This window comes from Ceratotherium simum, chromosome 28 (assembly GCF_057802395.1).
Source record: "Ceratotherium simum simum isolate JZ-2026a chromosome 28, ASM5780239v1, whole genome shotgun sequence".
NCBI classification, from domain to species: Eukaryota; Metazoa; Chordata; class Mammalia; order Perissodactyla; family Rhinocerotidae; genus Ceratotherium; species Ceratotherium simum.
Genome location: NC_141927.1, coordinates 33,905,049 through 33,924,838, shown reverse-complemented (window position 1 = coordinate 33,924,838; position 19,790 = coordinate 33,905,049). Strand labels below are relative to the sequence as shown.

Below are 19,790 nucleotides of genomic sequence, written 5' to 3'. Positions count from 1 at the left end.
AAAATGACTTGATTCCAATTTCTGACTCTAGAATAGCTTTTCTCATCTTTCTATGATGGAAGATCACAATTGTTTCATTATTTGGTTCTCAGACTTCATTTCTCATCTAATAATATTGTTAATCAATCCACTGCCCTCCCATAAACATTTATATCCATCATTTAATTTCTGATCATTCTGACTTTTACTCATTGTCTTATAAATTCATCTCTACTCTTCATGGATCTCCATTATCTGTCTCGTATCTTACCTAGAGAGCTCCAGGATGCTGTGCCCTCCGTGTCGCCATGTCATTCTCTTCTGCCTTTCCAGCTACCCGTAATTCAGGTTAGTTGAGAAGGGTGCATGTGTAAATATTGGGGTGAGAATGAGGAAATGAAATAAATGCATGAAAGAGAATATTGAACTTCTAATACACTGTAATTACCAAATGATCCTATCTTGCCTGTGATGGGTCCTGGTGGGATTTAATGCCATATCAACAGTGGTTTTCCCATTGCATTACTTAATGAATAATGTCTGAGCTAACCTACCAAAAAAACCCAGCAACAACAACATAACTCCCTTCACTGTAATTATTATTATTTCCTAATGTGGTGGTTTTTATGTAAATACTGATGTTTCTCTACTAGGTCCTTGTATAACTACTTGCTTAAATAATGGGCCCTATTAAATCACCATCAATAGTAGCATGCCATATGTTAGTGTTTTACTGATCTCTTCCCACTGTATGGACTTGGGTTTTCAGGCTGTCGTAGGTCCCTGCTGGTGGTGCCACCTCCCCTCATCCCCCTGCCCCCGACCCTTCCCACCCATCCCCTCCCTGCCCCCATCCCACCCTCCTACCTGGAATTGATGGCATTTAGAGAAGCAGGAAGACAGCCTCAGCTGTGCAAACACAGTGCTTCTGTTTATTTTGGTAGCCTCCGAAATATTTGTTGAGAGTTATTCGAGCAGAAAGGCTGAATGGAGATCATTGCAATGTGTCAAATTAAGGAGTGCTTAATGCCTGCCTAATCTCTTGGTAATTACTGTTGTGGCAGCAGAAGGCTTCAGAGCCTGGTAAGGAAGTTAATGATAGTGAGAGACATGAGGCTGCCCGGGCATCCGTGGCATCGCTGCTCGGCACAATTAGAGGCCCTGCTTGGATCTGGGAGACGGAGCCTCTGTCACTTAAGAGAGAGAGGATCAGCCTTTTGGGGGGAGGAGTCAGACAGGAGTGCCAGCCTGGGTTGCTGGACAGGGGACTCCTTCAGCTGGGTGCCACTTTCCTAACGGTGTTCTAAAATGTGACAGCCTCCTGTGTGTGTGTGTGTGTGTGTGTGTGTGTGTGTGTGTGTGTGTGTGGGTGGGTGTATGGGTGTGCGTGCGCGCGTGCGCATGGATGTTGTGCCAGGCAGGAGTCTGACTTCAGGGTGTTTGGGGAAGACAGACAAACAGAGAGATTTCTTCCTGATTTTCCCGTCTTTGTCTATCTTTGTGTCATCCAGTCTCTCCTCTGTCCCTAATTCTCTTTCTTTGGCCTAATTTTCTTTCTTTCTGGATCTCTGCTCGCTCTCTCTGTCTCTCATGTTCTTGGCCTAATTTTCTTTCTTTCTGGATCTCTGCTCTCTCTCTCTGTTTCTCATGTTCTTGGCCTAATTTTCTTTCTTTCTGGATCTCTGCTAGCTCTCTCTGTCTCTCATGTTCTTGGCCTGCCTTTTTCAGCTCCCCTTCCCTCTCTCTCTCTCTGTCTCTGTCTCTGTCTCTGGCTGATCTATTTAATTGGCATCTATCTCAATCAATCATGAATTTTTACAGAAGCAGAAAATAGTGATGAAGCAGGTAAGGAAGAAGAACTAAAATCTTTAACAATCCCCCCAAACTCTACCTAAAGAGGAATGAGAAAAATGGGAATTTAAAAGAGCCTAACAATCAAATTCACTTAGAAACAAGTTGGAAAAAAAGAAGTCTCTGACATCCAGATCTGTGGTGGAAAAATTGTGTGAAAGGAAAGTTGCATTTCAGAGATCAGTGGCCGTTTATGGAAATACTTTAATAATAGAAATTCCTAATAAAGAACTTGGGACCCAGCTCAGGGTTGATTTGGAGCTTCAGTGATCTGACCGTGGCGCTCGATAGGGGGTCAGCCAGTGTAGATTCCAGTCCCAGCTCTACCGCCCACTAGTTCTGTGACTAGTGACTTTGAAGAAGCCATTTTACTCATTTGTAAAATGGGGACATACTTAGTTGACAGAGAGGGTATAAGAGTGCTCTGAAAAGAATAAAACACTATAAATCAGTCCAACAATTAAACAAGCCATCAACAGAGAGTATGTGCAATGCACAGATAACTAGGAGGCTCACAACTTGGTGTAATTGCTTAGATCATGTTGCTGCTGGACTAGTCAGGAGCTGTTGCTTGGTAGGGCTGCTGCCTTTCTGAACAGAGTGGCTGGGAGGCGGTGGAACTCTGCCTTCTTTGATATTTCACAGGGGACTCAGAGGGTAGCAAGCACTTGTAGGGCCCCAGGCAGGAGGCCCTTAGCTTCAGCAGGGAGGATGTTGGAAGGTAAACATGGATTTTAATGGCAGTGTGGAAGAGACCAGGACAAGGGAGCTCCAGCCACTTCTGAAGGGATCTTGAATGTCACGCCAGGAGAGGGCAGGGAGACAGTGTCTTGTCTTTCCACACATTTCATCTTGCTGATTTCTATTCGGTCATTAATTCTGGGGTAGCATCAGGGAGGAAATCCCGAGGTCAACCAGTGGTTCTTGAGAATCTCCATCCTGTGCTGAGAGGAGGAAGGCTATAAACTGAGTGCCCTTGGGGGATGATAAATCATCTAAAATACAAAGACACCTGATCAAGACATAAGGACAATCTCCTTTTGGGACAAAATTCTGGACTATTGGCTGCAGGGGAGCCCTTTGAGGCAATTTCACGACCCCTCATTTTTGGGGGAGCAGCTGAAGCCGAGTGTGGGAGGGCGTGATCTGCTGTCGCCTCACTTCCCACTGTGAGGAGTCTGGTGCCCAAGGCTTCTCACTGCTGAGAGGAGCTGAGGATAAATGGCGAGCATCTTTGGATTTCCTATAATCTGTTGAGAGCATGTTGCTTTCGCCAAGGACAGTTCTATTTGTGGACTAGTCTGTCTGCACATTGGCCCCAGCACCTGATTGCTGGGAACTTAGTCAACTCAGCAGTCTGGTAACTCAGAGTTTCTTGGAGTTGACAACAGGGCAGAGGTTAACCTCTTCCATAGATGTGGTTGGAAATTCACCTGTCCAGAGAAGAGACAGAAAGGCTGGCCAGGGTCTCCATCCTCTGCTCCTGCTGTAGACAATTTGCTGGGCCAGTGAGGCTTCCTGGTGACCAAACAATACTTGGTGTTGACTTGAGAGGCAGTCTTTCCCTGCTGAGATTGCCTGATCTCTCACTAGCAGAGGGGGGCTGTGGGAGGTGAGGGTGCAGAGGGAACCAGGTCCTGGAAGAGAGAAGGTGGAGAGGGATAGGAATTGTGCTGGTGTTGGGTGGAGAGACAAGGAGGGAAAGGTGGGTCTGTGATGGAGGAAGGGGAGAGAGCACAGCCTAAGCTGGCCGGTTCCAGTCACAGAGCTCAGCAAGCTGGAGGTTCATCATTACCTGTCAAACGGCGGTTTTAATCAGCTCTGCTCCTCAGTGGAAGATAGATTTAATATCAAGGCACATTTTCAGAGCCATTAGTTTAATTATGACAGGTGTCTGCAAACTGGACGACTCTGCTTTCAGACCTGAGTGACAGCATTTAATTCTCTGGGCCCATGGGGACTCTGGGATACTCTACCAAAGTGAGCCTCCATTAAAAGTCTAAGTGTTTTATTTTCCCTTCTCCCCTGTTTCTCCTTGCCCTCCTCCTCTCTTTTTATTCTACTGTCCATGTCAAAAGAAGGAAACTGATAGAAATTGTGCTTCGGTAGAAGAGAAAATAATTTACCCTGCCTGTTAGAACTCACCTTACTGGGGCTTCCAGCAGCTGAGTTCCTGGTCAGGCTAAAGCTGTTATCATCAAAGCTTCTCTTACAACCTTCCCATGAACATTTAGCACCATGTCTACAGTAACTGCCCGCTGGTGTTTTGTTTTGCTTTTTGGCAGAGCCTGTTCAGCTCCTCCCCGACTCAGGGATGGCAAATATGACCACACTCACTATAGAGGCAGAGAAAGTGGGGGAGACCCTGAGAGGGTAGCCTAGGGGTCAAGCTCCGAGGCGTCTGGAAGTACCTGTTTCTCAGGCTTGAGCCTGGCTCTCTGCTACTCTGTACATTTCCTGGGCTACCATCCTGTATGGATTTCCTCTCCTGGGATGATTCCATGCAGCCCCCTTCCCCACTTCCATTGACTAGCTCGCCCACACTGGTGGCTGACCGTGGGCAGGGCGTTTGTGCTCTCTGAAACTTCTATCCAGGTGTGCAAATGCTTGGGCTGGAGTAGTGGTGCTTTTCAAACCTCTTCTGTTTTGTTTAAACAGAAGGAAGCTTAAAAAATGAAATCTTAGGGACCCCCGAATTAAGATTAATAGAGCAGAGCCTTCTGGTGGAAACATGACCACTCACTGGGCTGCCTCTCCTGCCTCAGAAGCTCCTGAGACGCTCATGATCCCAGGGCCCAGAGCACCTGCAGATGGTGGTCTCTGAGGCCATCCCAGCTTTGCTGTGTGTGACTCCGGAAGCTGGAGCCCTCATCCAAGGGCATCATGCCCTCAGAGGCAGCCGATCCGGCAGAGAGGAAACAGTGCAGGAGCAGGTGGTCAGGACACGGCAGTTAAAGTGCCTGGCAGGGATGAGAGGACACTGGGTTAGGGCTGAGGATACTCAGGTTAGTTCACGTCTCAGGTCAGGATGCCTCCTCAGGCTTGGGAGCACTCTGTCTTACCTTGTTCTCTCACAATCTCTGTTGGATTCTTTTTGCTGTCCCTTTTCTGCAAAGGATGTGGGAGGCAAGACAGAAGTGTGGCCCAGCCTCGTGACTGCCCGCAGAGCCAGGGGGCCTGCTGCCCAGCCTGTCCTGTGGGGTTGCTGGGCTGGTTCCTCCCCTGTCCACAGTAACCACTGCTGCATGGCCAGGCTGAGAGAGAGGGAGACGGAGAGAGGAGAGGCTGAGCAGAGGCGGGGCTTCCCAAGTTTCTACACTCTTCACTTTCCTTGGTCACCCCAACAAGGCGGCTCCCGCCAGAGAGCCGCCAGCTGTCCGCTGCTTCCCCCACCAGGTGAAGGTCCGAACCCTGCCTGACCATCCTGAGGCTTTTTAACTACTCCTTTCAAAGTGGAAACCAGCCATCAATCTCTGGAGACCGAAGGAAGCAAATATGCTTCAGGAAGAACCTGGTCTGAGTTTCTTGGGGCCAGCCCTTTGCCCAGTGTGGCTGCTGAGTCCACACTTGGGGGCTTTAGAATGTGTTGGGTTCTTTGGTTTTGCTCCCTTACCAAAGAGAGAGTTTGTGTGAGACAGGGAGGAGAGGGAGAATACTGGGTGCAAAGGGTTTGGTGAAGTCATGTGTGATGAAATCTTACCTCTCTGACTAAATTCTAGCCCATGTGTCGGGCCTCTGCAGCGAGGCAGCGTCCTGCAAAGTCTCTCACTCTCAGGGGAGGGTGCAGCCATTTTGTGTTCGTTCATTTGTTCCCTGTTCATTCACTCAGTCACAAGCTCGATTATCAGACATGGTGAGCAGACGCCGGCTGGCCCGCCATGGGAGGAGGGGGCCCTCTATCTTTGGCATATTTTCAGATGGGAGGGAGGTTCCTGGGATAGTCATTGCTGTTAATCTAAGAAGCCCTGCTTTCCATCTGAGGAGGCCGTCCCGCCTGTGATCTGGGAATCCCTTCCCTAAAGGTCATGCCATAGGTAAAATGGTGCTATAGGAATCACTAAAAGCAGAGACCACTGGACTGACGGACGACATCTCATTCCAGCCATATTTTAGAGGCCCGTGGACGTTTTTCCTCAGGTACCTGGAGAATATAATCCTTCATGTCAGCCTTTGCAAATACAGCACGAGCTGACACTTGAGGGTTGGCATGGTATTTTGTGGCATTTGTGCATACAGTGGATGTTACTGATACCGTTCCAGAAACAATCAGTGGTGGAGATTACCTCATGCTCTTCCTTGCCTATCAGTTAGCTCTCACTGAGGAATGCCCTTGCTCCTCATTTCTGCAAAAGTCTACCCTCTATAAACCCCCTTGTACGTGGTGCACGTGGATTTCTCCTCCTTCTCCACTTAGCATTGTTCTGCTCCGTACTCTTGAGCTTTTGTTTTTCCATAGTCTGTGTCGAGCTCTGATTATTCCTTACGCTAAGTGCTGTTCCCTCATCTAGGTAGTAAGTCCTGTAAGACCCAGGCAATGTCTCACTCTCCCCTCGCCTCCCCCAGCCTCCATGGCCCCTAGTAGGGTGCCTGGGAGAGACTTGAGCACAGAGATACACGTTAGATTTAATGGACTCTCTTTAGAAATTGTCTTCCAGCAGAGTGTTTTTTCCAGGTCATTTTCACATGTTCTCTTGCCGCCGGATGGCCTGGAAGTTCAGTTTAAAATTTTCTACCTTCAATTAGTCTTAAAAAAGAGGTGAGTGCTGGTGGGTTGCAATTCACCAGACAGCACCCACATATTTGAACAATCGAAGGGATCTGGCTATTTAGACCATGCAGAATTTACGTTTCCTTTTTCCCTGATGGCCCAGAACAGAGGCTTACAGGAAACTTGAGCAGAGAAGAACTTCCAGTTCCATAAATCTCCTAGACATTGTGGAATGGGACTCATGGTTCCAAGGCCGTTGATGAATATTGAAAAACATCTCTGCATACCTCTCACGTCCTGTGTGAGGAAAACCCAGGAAGCAATTGCACTTCTCCATTTCATTGCAGGCCTCCCTTCCGGGGTGGAAGGGGCTGCATCTGTTTGTTTTTATCTATAGGCCTTGCTGAGAGGATGTGGTGGTGAGTTTTGTATATCAGACAACCAGACAAAATACAGAGTACATATAGCAAATTATACATGGAAGCTTCAACTCCAGGATACGAAAATCTGGCATTCACAGAAAGTGTAAGTTGCCACAGGACAGGAGCTGTAACTCAAGAGGTGACAAACTATGTGGCTTCACGACTGTTTATTTATTTTTTATTTCACAGTGAAAATTTCTAGCTTTGATACTGCAATAGCATATCATAATACTTCCAAGTCATTTACCTTCTAATTATAACAGATGCAACAATGCTCTGTAACTGGCTCTATTTTTTTTCTTTTTCTAACAAAGGAGAGAAAAATAAGCATATTTTAAAAAACACATGGAGTAATTTGTTGAATGGCTAATTGGCAGAAATTATTGTGACAACTTGACCTCACTGAAGTAGCATCAAGTTACTTGAAAGAAATGCAGAGTATAGACTGCTCGAAGCATTTCAGGCTCTGAGTTTGTACAGACCTAATCAGTGTGGGGATCATACTGCATTATGACATCTGAAAATGGTTAAGTATTTATCCAGGTTTTCTTGGCTTGTATTTTCCAGGGGTTAAACTTGAGGTCTTTATCATTTCTTGGTTGCTGGTACAACCATGACAACATCTCTGTTTTTTTCTTGCTCATCTGCAGAAGCTGGGAGCACACCACTGCTGCAGTCCATGGGGACCTGGTTGGTCTATTACTCTTAAGAAATGATCTGAGATAAAAGGGTCCCGTGGCCAAATACTCTCGGAAAATATTGTGTCAATTACCTCTTGAGTATTATTATTATACACAGATTTATTAAAGATCTACTGTATTGGAAATCTGTTTTATTTTGTTTAAACCAGTGTTTCCCAATCCTAATTGACCAAGAAGACTTTTTTTTGACATAATGCTCACTAACAGAAACATAGCTAATTAACATCTCGAGAGCCTTACAATTTTGTGGTTTAAGGATATACGTTTGATGTTATCAGTACTCTCCAAACTGTACTAATTGGCTCTCCTTCTAATCTGCTATATCTTCCTCTTCTGCTCTTGAACTCCTAGGTCAGAGGCTCCATCCTCCAAGAAGTTCATTCTTCAAACTGCCAGCAACACAAGCCTTTCCCTTTCTCCCATCCCTTGGGGGTATTGATTATACCAATAGATGTTGTACAGGGTCTTGGGCCTGAGACTCAGGGATCAGGCTTGAGGACTGGGGTCAAAACTTTGTGGAACTTTCTTCCAATGGTCCAATTAATATACAAAATGATAGTGACTTTTGAAAGCCAAATGGGGCCTATTCATCAATAACCTGAGATTTTTTAAAAATTTGCTTTTAATAATTGAGAATAATGTGGAGCAGTGAAACAAACATGGAGAGGAGACAGACTGTCCTGGGTTTGGTACTGATCCTCTCAACACTACCTTCACAGCTGCCTCAGAAGGCCTGGTGGCCTCTGGTGCTGGGCTCACCACAGTGCAGGGTCTCTGTGTCTGACTGAAATCACATTGTGGTCTCTTGCCCTAGCTCTCTTTTCTGGTTGTATGAGAGTGCACTTGCTTTGGTAGAACCTAAGCCACATCTGGAACCCTAAATGTAAGGGAGTTTGGGAAATGTAGGTTTTTCTTTCAGCTTTTCAGCCTTGGCAATTCGAGGAGGACCTAAGAAAGAGGGTGGAATGAGAAATGAGTTGGATAATCCACAAAATGTGCAAACCTTCTCAAGTGTCAGTGGAGTTCCGTTGGTGCTTTTGTCTTGTCCCTCCTTTCCCCACACCCATCCCTTCTTGCGGGTCCAGGAGGCCTCTAACCCTGGGTTTTGTGCTCCTCAATTCTTTCTACTTCCTTTTAGAACTTACATTTATTTTTCCAAGCAGAAATGTTGCCCTGGCATCATTTCCTCTATTCTCTCTACACTACGCCTTACAATAAAACTTTATACCCTTTATACATAAAGGAAAATGTCTATGATTAAGCATACAAAAGAAAATTATTCTATCACTCAACAAAGCAAGGATTTCAAGAAAAAACATCTCACTATGAGCTTAAGAAAACATACAACTACTTTGAAACTGAAGCTGGTCCATGATACCTGGAGCAGAGAATGCCGTTTAGTGGGTAGAGAGGTGTGGTAGAGACTGGCCAGGATGGCACTAATGCTTTTCTTCTTCCTGACCTCACAGGAAGACCAACTTCCCAGCCTTCCCTGAAGGCAGGGAGGGTCCATGTGACTGGGTTCTGGCCAGCAGAATGTGCATGAAAATGTACAGCCTTCCCTTCAGGCCTGGGGTAAATCATTCCTGGCCCTCCTCCTTTTTCCCCTCAGTTGTTGGCCGGCTGAATGCAGAGGTCCCAGTAGAGGACTTTGGGGAGGCCCCACAAGATGGCGGAACCAAAAAATGGAAGGCACTGGATCCCTAGATGACCACATAGAAGACTTTCCACTGAACTCCTGATTGGACTGTAATGTGAATGAAAAATAAATTTAAATATTTGTTAAACCACTGAGATTTTTGAGTTGCTATGACATCAGCAACTGTAATTACTCTGACTATACAAGAAATACAGTGCAACACGGTCTATCCGTACGACAGTTGTAAAATTCCAGGATAGTGCTCAGTAAGAGGCAGACATTCAATAAACATTAATTCTGCTATACGAGACTTAAATCAATGACAAGAACTCGACACCAAAAGGGAGATATGTTTCGGTACCTAATCAAACACATTCATTTGAAATGAGCACAATCAGATAGAATCAAGAAGACAAAATGAACACATTTACATGCCTTCCTCGAGCACAGTGTCTCACCTAGTTGTACCCACAGCCCTATGAGCTCAACACTGTTATTACCACGTATGACCTATGAGGAGACCAAGGTTTAGAAATTTCAGCAAATTGCTCTCGTTTATACAGCCAGCGGTGATAAAACCGAGATTCAAATCCGGACATTTTCATTCCAAAGCCTGAGTGTTCAGTCACCATATTTTGTGTCACCAAGAATTCTAGCCTGGTTCACCTTCCCACAATATTTTAACCCATGGATGCCAGAGAAGTGTCCTTTCTCTAAGGGTTTCCCAAGTGACTATACCAGAGACCTCAAAAAATGTTGACTTATTGATTGCTTCGTGTGAACTGTCTCAGATCTGAATCCAAAAAACCTAGATAGGAATGTCTTTTTGTCACAAATAGGCAAATCACAAAAAAGCAAACAATGATGAGCTATATATTAGGTTGTCTCAGAGTAACTAGGCAGCCATTCTTGCTCCTGGACATAAGTGGACTGTCATTCCTAAGTGATCAACATGGCATGTTACCTCAGAGCACCGATGTCTGAACATTGTTTGTGAAACGTCGCCCTGAAGAAGGCCTTGGAGGGCTGGGTCACTGTCACTGGAACCTGCTAAAGCCATGGCGCTGGTCCTAGATTTTCTTATTGAAGCCAAGTTTCCATAGTCATTCTTTTTTTGGTATTAAGAAATTTTGTTTTTGGTTTTGAAAGTAAAATATATTTCATTGTAGAAAAGAGTAAGGAAAAAACACTCAAAATTTCTTCACACAGAAGTAATAATTATTAATATTTTGGTATATTTCCTTGTAGTTTTTCCGATGTATGTGTATATAATGCAGTTATTCTTATACTGAATATACAACATTCTCCTTTTTCACATTACATCCTCTGTAAGTATTTTCCCATGTCATTAAATATTTTTGAAAAATATTGTAATGGTGGAATAATAACTCATCTCAAGCATGTAATATAATTAATTTAAACAGTTAAATTTTGGGAATTTTGGGAATTTATGTAGCTAAATTAACATAAATAATGCTATGATGAACATCTTTGCGTATATATCATTGTGCTCATATCTGATTTTCCTTAAGAGACTTCCTTAAAAATATTTAAACTAAGAATAAATTATAAATATTTTGAGGCCATTAATACATATTATCAAATGCTTTTCAAAAACGTATTAACGTCTGCTTCCATCAGCAGTATATAAAATATCCATCTCACTGCACCCTCATTATTCATTCATTAGCATGAAGTTATAGGACCTCTGCATCTAGGTTCCTGTGGATCTTTGCATGGCATCCAGAGGTCTGAGAACAGCCTAAAATGCTATGCCAAATGTTGTGTGTACATCCATTTTCCTGAGGAGAGGGTTCTTGACAGAATGTTTAAGAATTGAATTATTCTTGTGTGTTTGATTTTTCATGTCTTAGCTAATAAACGAGGTTGAACATTTATTCATATATGTATTGCCCATTTGTCTCTTTGCTCCTGAGAATTGTTTCCTCATGTTCTTGTTCATGTTCCATTGGAGTATTTGTCTTTGTCTTTTTGATTTCTGAGAGACTTTTATATATGAAGGATGTTAATAATTCTTTGTGTGCCATATTTGTGTGACAATTATTTTCCTAGGTTGGTGGCTTGTTAGAGAGAGACTTAAAATTATTAACGACTCAGTGCTACTGAATGTTTCTTTTGTCACTTAATCCATCAACTCTACATTTAGGAAGGCCTTTTCCAATTAGAGATCAGTACAATATATGTCTGTAACTTCTTGTAGTGCTTTATGGTTTGTCAAGTATTTAATTCATCTAGAATTTAATATATTATTCATTCATTTATTCATTTCTTCTATTAACAAATATTTATTGTGCACTAGTTGTGTGTCAGGCACTTAATGTGAAGTGAAAATTTAATTTGATATTTTCCTTGACTGATTTAGTCGTTTTTCTCCACTACCGTTTGTTGTATTCTCTATGGCTTTCTTTATTACATTTTATTAAATTATATTAAATTTATTGAATATTAAAATTTTAATACTAGTATTTTATACCATTAATATGTCTACTTAATATATATTATATATTTTTATTAACTACTAAATAAATTTGTTAATTGTTACACTAAATGGATATATTTATTACTTTTAATAGTAAATAAATTTAATAATTATTAAATACATGGTATTTTCAGTGCCATCTCTTACTTTCATTAATCTTTCTTTGATTCTTCCGCTAATTTCACACTCTTCAGATGACTGTATTTCTAGGATTTATTTTAATATTTGATAGGGCCTGCTTCTTCTCATTGCTCTTCTACAAAATTCCTTACTATTTTAAATAGTTATTTATTTATTTTTAAAGACAAGTTTTTTTTTTTTTTTTTTGAGGAAGTTTGGTCCTGCGTTAACATCTGTTGCCAATATTCCTCTTTTTTCCTCTTTCTCCCCAAAGCCCCAGTACGTAGTTGTGTGTCATAGTTGTAGAGCTGTAGCTGTTCTATGTGGGACGCTGCCTCAGCACGGCTTGATGAGCGCTGAGCAGGTCTGTGCCCAGGATCCGACCAGCGAACCCCGGGCCACGGAAGCGGAATGCGCGAAATTAACCAGTACACCACCGGGCTGGCCCCTAAATAGTTTATTTTTACAGATGAACTCCAGAATAATTTTTTCAAGAAAATTGGTATGATGGTTAACAATTTTACTATGAAAATCCCTTTTGTCCTTATTTATGTTTTATCCTTGTTACCCATCATAGGACGATGTATTCATGTGCCTATCTTAACAGCTCACATCGACATTGGATTTCTTATCATCTCTATTGGTATTTCTAACAGATTTTTATTGTTGTTGTTGCTTTAATTTGTATAGTTTGCTGCTTTTTCATTCGAGAACTACATTTCCTGACTCTTTGTTAATTCATAATGTGTTGTAAATTGGGTCTCTTGATCTCAGATTTCCATCACAGATGATACACAGCTACTGGGCTGGTTTTCCCTGAAATCGGGAAACACTAGGATCCAGAGCAACTATGTTGCAGACCAGGCAACTTCCCAGGCCACCCTCATGTTCCCGGGAATCCTTGAAACAGACCCTCTACAGCTGGCAGAAGGCAGTGCTCTGTTAGAAGAATCTTCTTTGTGATCTCAAAGAACTCACTGAGCGATGCAAAATTAAGCAGACTTTGTTACGCAAATCAATTTGAGAGTCTTTTCTCTTAAACTGGATAACTTTCTTTCCATTAGTGTAATCATAGCTTTCCCTCATTCTGTCACCTAGTATCATGTTCTTTGGGTTTGTACTGCTTTCCTTTTCATTTTTATATGATAGTTTTTCCTTACTCTATTATCTAGTTTTTGCTTTTGGGTTTGTGCTGCTTTGCTAATTTCTTTCTTTGCTCTCTTTTGCTATCTAAACCATGCTTTAGCATTCTTTCTTCTTAGTAATTTGGAAGCCATTCTCAGTGGAGGGCAGAATCGCTTCCTGATACCCACTAGGTTTGCTATGGATCTTGATTCCAGGAATGAAAAGTGCGTGTTTGTGGGGAGGTGTTTGAGAGAAGTCAGATCATGGTGTTTACTTCCGCTTCTCACAAATTTCCTGGAACTCTCAATAGTGCCTAAAATTCGAGGAGGAATTCAATAATGAGTAATCTTAGTTGTGATCTGCTTCACAAGGAGTACTCATCTGTACAGCTGTTTGCATTTGATGGGGGAACTCATCCAGCAGAAAGCAGGAGAGCAGCAGAGGAGGGTCCTTCCTAACACACCCAGAGAGCACAGGAGGAGCACCTGTCTTCTTGGGGATGGGGCAAAGTGGTACAGTGAGATGTAGAACTTTCCTCAAGGGAGCCACATAGTCCAATTGAATGGGGCACAGAGCATGCACATGTAATCTAATTCTTAAGAAGTTAATATGGGGAGTTTTCATAGGATAACCTTTAAAACAGATTACTGTAGATAGAAGATTCCATTCTTCAGTGTCTGCAAAATTATCTGGGCAAATAATTCTGCAAAATTGCTTACTTTCTCTTTGTATAGCTCTCTGTGAATTCTGTGGTTATGCAAGCTTTTTGTGTGTAGGTTACTTTTTCAGATTCTGTACAGTGATTGTTATTTTGTTAACACAGTCTTTGATATTGGGTGTTTTTAGTTTAATCACGTACACACTTCAAGTTGTAGCTTTCTAATGATTAAAGTTAAAAATATCTTCTGACTCCTAGTATAATAAGAATTCCGTGCTTTATTTCCTTTGCCCCCTCCCACTTTCCCATGTTTGTTAATATATTGCTAGTCATATCAATCTATGTCAATAATAGTTTTTGCGTATTCAATTAACATTTGAAACCAAATTTGCAACAGCTATGTTTATGCTGTAAACATATATGTAATTAGTTTTGAGTTACCTCTAAGTCTCTCAGTCTATAATTTTTCTATTCTCTAGCACTTTTTTTTTGAGTCATTTTTTTAAGTAGTTTTCCCAAACTACATAAGTGATATATCCTCTGAGTAAGGGCATATATTTTGCCTTTTTGTAACAGCTGAATTGAGTATAGAATTCTTGATCTACAAACTGCTTTCCTTAAAATTGTGCGGCTATTGCTCCTTTATCTTTTGTTTATTTTATACTTGGAAGGAAAAGTCTGAAGCCAACCTATCTCCCCCACTCATCTTGAATTCCTATAGGAATTTTTCTTCCTGAAATTCACCTTATGTACAGAGCTCTTCCCCTCTAGAAGTCAGTGAGCTCTTCCCTTTGTAGACACTGGTTTTCAGATCCACTTTACCTTTGGTTGTCGGTTCTTTGCCTATTATTTTGGTTTTCTTCTCTTCCCTCAGAACACTTCAGGCTGGGTCTCTGTTCTTTTCTACTTAGCTATCAACTTCTCTCTTGTTCTCTTTTCTTCTTTTCTCTGTGTATTGTGGTTGCATGTCTCCAGTTCAATCTCATTTTCACTGATTCTGTTCTCTGCAATACTCATTCTGCTCTATCCTGGCTCCATTGTGCATTTGAATCTCATTGTTGAAATGTGTTTTGTTTCCTTATTTGTATCATTTTTTTCGACATCCACATCTTTCTTTTTGTCTGTTCTCTTCTTATGGCTCACTGGTTCTGTTTTACAGAGGGCATGCCCTCTTACTTCACTCTCAGATCATTATGCTAATGTCTTCTAAATTTGTGAGAAACCATTTTTAGTCATAGCTTCTCCCTTTTTATGCTTCAAATAGTGTTACTTTTCCCTCATGTTCCACTGTCTTTGCTTTGGGCCATTATTTCATTATTTATTTTGACTTCCTGTTTACTCATTACTTAAAGGAGTTAGAATCCATGCATGTTGTCCTCCAGGGTGAGCCAGCTTCCTAGGAAGTTCTTTCTCTTCTTTTCCGGTTTCTCTGATGGAACTGGAGATTCAGATGCTATTTATGGTTCTTCTTTAGTGAAGTACCTGCAACAAATGTGACCAGTATCCATGGCTCCCAGAACTCTTCATTTCTGCTCCTTTTAGACCCCCAATTAAGAAGCAAAGCATCTTGGACTGGAAATTGTGGTCTGTGAGAGGATGAGAGAAAGAAGAGTTAGTAGGGAAGAAGAAAGGTGTAGATCTACAGACAGAGTCCGAGCAGTTGGGGTCGGCCCTACTGTTCTCATTCAGGCCCTGCCTGCATTCTGAAATCAGGAAGACAGAGCTCAAGTCTATTTAAGTCCTTCTCTACCCTCTTTGGGAATGTGTTTCTTACTCTGGTTTAGAGTATGGAACATAAAATTATGTGACCAACAATGTATCTCTCCCTCAGTCTATGATTACAACGCAGCTAGTGGCAGTTTTGCATGGCCTGCGACAGAGGGTCTTCTCCTACATTTAATTCGCTGTGCTGATTTCATCTTCTTTCTCTTGTGTACCTTTAGCTGCGAAAAGATGCTGGAGGGATATCTTTCGTTCATTTATTCACTCAACAACATTTATTTATTATACTTGCCGTGGTGTTAATGCTAGAGCCTCTCTCATAGCAATATGTAATATAGTATCTTCATGTTCACACTATATATCAGAGTCAAACCCATGCTGTCTGGAAAGAAAGGCAGAGTTTTTGAGTACAATTTAAAAATATCAGGCTAAAATTTGTGTCATGCCTCTCAAAATGGGGTGCACCTCTGTCTGGGGCAACTTGTACCACTCTCTTCTGCCTTCGGGGCATCTTAGTGGAGAAGTTTGGGACTCACTGGTTTCACAGTTGATGGAAAGTCACTAAAGACTTTTCAACTAGAGATGTTATGTGAGAAGGAAATGAGGATACACCTGGAAGCAGGGAGACCAGTAGAAGTCACCTGCAATAGCTCAGGATGGGAGTTGATGAAATAGGCTGGTGGTATTGAGAAGAAGAAAAAGGATGGCATTTATGAGGAGATAGAATTGATGGCTTGGTAAAAGAAATGAAGGAAAAAGAGAGACAGATGACTCCCAGGCTTATGATGTGTGTAGCTGGGAAAGTGTTGGTACCACTACTTGTGATGGAGGGTTTGGGAGAAAGAGATGCTGTGTATTATAAGAAAGAGGCCGCAGGGCCCAGGTCTCTAATGAGGGTGCTGAGACCTGATTTAGATTACTTATTCAGTGTTCCTTGTAGTAATATTTAATAAAGATATAGGGAAACATATTGCTATTGTAGTGAATATCATGAGGATTACTGATTACATGAAAAATTTGCCTCTGAGTAAGCAGCTTCCAGTAACATTTTTTTGTTCTGAAAGCACAGAGTCCTTGTCATTTTTGCAAAAACTGTTCTTCTGCCCTCAAGTTACCTTCCCATCCCTACACAGGAATGTAATCTTTCAGATATGATATCTTGTGATTTTTAACAATCTCCATGACCTTTCCCTAACCCATTGAGAAAGCAGTGGGACAAAACAGGGGCACTAGAGTAGAAGTGTTTTTGAGATTAATGGAGTCAAGATTGTTGAGAATCAGGACCTTAGGGAGCAGGGAAGATTCAGAAGAGAAAGACCTTTCTCTCCATAAAGGGAAAGTGCCCTTCACTGTCAAAAACGTGGAGAAATGAGTGGAAACAGGATTCAGGATATTCCCGCTCCATGAACTCATTTCTAGTGAGACTTTTCAGTCCAGTCCCCTAGTGGAAAGAGCACTGGACTAGGAGTTAGAGACATGGGCTGTATGCCACCTACAGGCTCCTTAGTCACTTCTCTGTTTTAGGCTTCGGTTTCTTATCTGTCACATGACTGAGTTCTTACAGTTCTAAAGCACAGAGGGTCTCCAATTCTTCTGCTTGCCTTGTGGGGAACCGAAAGCAAATAACAAAGAAAAGTACTGGGGTCAAATAAAGCATTATCGCTATTCAAATGAGGCGCCGGTAAATGCTTTCTTTGGAGCCAGACCCAGCAAGAGGCGTTACTAGACCTAGACTCAGGCGTTACTAAACACCTAGACCTAGTGTTCTGGTGTCCATTTGTCCAGAGCCTGATCAGCTTCTTACCACCCAGATGTCACCTGACGTGATGTGACACAGTGAGGATATATGTGTGTTCTGTCACTGAGAGGCTTTCCCCAGCCTGCTCCCCGGAGAGACTCTGGCATCAGTATCCCTGCTTGTTGGCACGGTGACACTGTAGTTCAAATCATCATGGGCACCACAGCTGCTCCCTCACAGCCACCTCTGGGATGAAACGGGTTGAAGGTTCTCAGTCCAGGCTCAAGAGAAGGGTGTCACCCACACTCAGCAAAAGGAAATAATTTTTGGCTCCTAGGAAAATAATTTAGACTGCATTTCCCCTTCCAGGGTTTCAGCTATAGCCCAACAGGAGCATGGTGAATGTGGTCTGATGACTCGAGGCCCAGCAAAGCACATCCTGCAGCCTGGAAATGGAGTGACTGTTCCTATTACTAAAATCAGAAAAGGAATTATGGTGAGATCCTCACACAGAAGACCCTGCAATATAACATCCTGAGCAACAACACTACAATGGATGTGGTGATGAAGCTCATAGGGAATTGCCTCATAATACCCATCAAGGTCGGCTGACGGTGTCAGCCCAAAGAACACTTCAGCACAAGAGTTTTATAGATGCCATCACAAGATGGTTCAGCAAGGATGAGCTCTGCTGGTTTGTCTTGATCCAAGGGAAGTGAGTGGTCTGTGTCACTTCCAGGCACTTACCAGCACTAGATTCATCATGAAAAGAATCAGTCCCAAGGATTTTTTTTTTTTTTGATTGAGGTGAACCCTCCCTGGCAACAGTACCAATCCTGTGGTCTAGTGTACTAGTTAGTAATGCTTTTGGCTTCAAGTAACCCGAATCCCACTTAACAGTGGCTTTGTGACACAAACACATTTGTTGTTTACTTAGCAAGGAGTTCCAAAGACAGCTGCCTCATAGTTCATTCAGCAGTTTAAATTTGTCATCAAAAAAATCCAGGCTCTTTCTTTCTATTCTGCCATCCTGAGAATATGTTTTTGTGTTTGGTGCCTCATGGTTGCAAAATGGCTGCTGTGGTGTCAAGCATCCCAACCATATGCAAAAGCAGTTAGTATGGATCAGGCAATAGGCTTTCTCCTCAGAAGGTTCTATTTATTAAGAAAGTTCTGCTTTTCCTACAATCCCTCTGCAGACATCCCCTTCCATTTCACTGGTCAGAACTGGGACATGGGGCCACCCCTGTCTGCCAGGGGAAGTGGGAGAGGGTAAAGGAGCAGATGGTTGAGAATGGCTTCTGGGTAGCCACACAGTAGTGTCTTCCACACCCAGTGAAGTGCCTGAGACAGACGCCTTCACCTTGCTAGAAGGAGGCTTCCTTTGTTTTCCAGGACTACAAAGACCTTTACGGGAGGAGCAACAAACTATAGCTGCTTTGGACAAAAATCTATTCAAGCTTAAAATGCAAGAGCATTAGCTGCTCAGAGCCGTCACCAAGGAGAGATAAAATACGTCTGCTCTCTCAAGAGGTGGGAGATGCTTGCGGTGTGATTATTTTTTTGGCTGGGAAAGCTGCTTAGCCAACAGAAAAAGGAACTTACCTGAACATTTATGAGTCGGCTTTTCAAAGGCAGCGACCCATCTTCCTTTTCACCCCTCCACCTCCCCCTTCCCAATAAGGGAACACTTAGCAAAACTAAATAAATTATCAGCCCGGCCATGAAGAAATGCTCTTCCTGGGTAATGCGGGGGTGACTCGAAGCCATAAAGGCAAATTCCAGGACTCAGGTCATCACAGGGAGGAGGGGGGGAGGGGAGAGGCTCCAGAGGGAGCCGGCTGAAGGAGAAGGGAGCCCTGAGCTGCCCTCGTCACCTTGCTGCTCTGGGGACTGGAACAGAAGGGACCTGGAGCTGCTTTGCACTGACCTGAAGGACGGGGTGGCCAAACTGTTATCATCGAGAGCTCTCAGGGTCATGCAGTCACTGAGCCAGAACAAAGCCCTGCGGTGTAGTGAGCTGAGCATGGGGCATGGAGCCAGGAGTCCTGCCTTCCAGGCCTTGCTTTATCATCTTCCTGCTGGCTGATCTCCGCTGAGTGGGCTAACATCTCTGAACTTCGCCTTATCTGGAAAATAGGGATAATAATGGCAAGATTGATCTCTGCTATAGACTGAATTGTGTCCCCCAAAAAGTCATCTGCTAAAACTGTAACCTCCAATGTGACTGTATTTGGAGTTAGGGCTTTTAGGAGATAATTAAGGTTAAATGAGGTCATAAGGGTGGGGCCCTAATCCAATAGGGCTGGTGGCCTTAGAAGAAGAGGAGGAGAAAGAGATAGTTTCTTCTCTCTCTGCAGGCTCAGGGAAGGCCAAGTGAGGACACAGAGAGAAAGTGGTCATCTATAAGCCAGGACGAGGGGCCTCACCAGGAACAGAATCAGCCAGCACATTGATCTTGGGCTTCCGGCCTGCAGAACTGTGAGAAAATACATTTCTGTCACTTAAGTCACCAAGTCCGTGGTATTTTGTTAGGCAGCCTGAGCTGACTGATACAATCTCCCAGGGTCTTGAAGGAAGCAAGTACCGGGGGCAGTGAAGGTGCTCTCAGGCTCCTGCTCTCTGGA

General features: G+C 43.0%; 1 long non-coding RNA gene across 2 annotated transcripts in view; it reads left to right on the top strand.

Annotated features, from left to right (window-relative positions):
* LOC147913355 (uncharacterized) overlaps nt 1-18,955 on the top strand; it is a 32,289-nt gene extending 13,334 nt beyond the window's left edge. The window contains exons 3-4 of one of the 2 annotated variants that reach the window (XR_015548881.1): nt 255-327; nt 17,533-18,955. This is a non-coding gene — a long non-coding RNA (uncharacterized LOC147913355). Of the gene's footprint in view, nt 1-254; nt 328-9,273; nt 10,503-17,532 lie in introns of those variants that run through there. The other variant, XR_015548880.1, reaches the window with a different exon arrangement.
* Nucleotides 18,956-19,790: the final 835 nt, after the last annotated feature.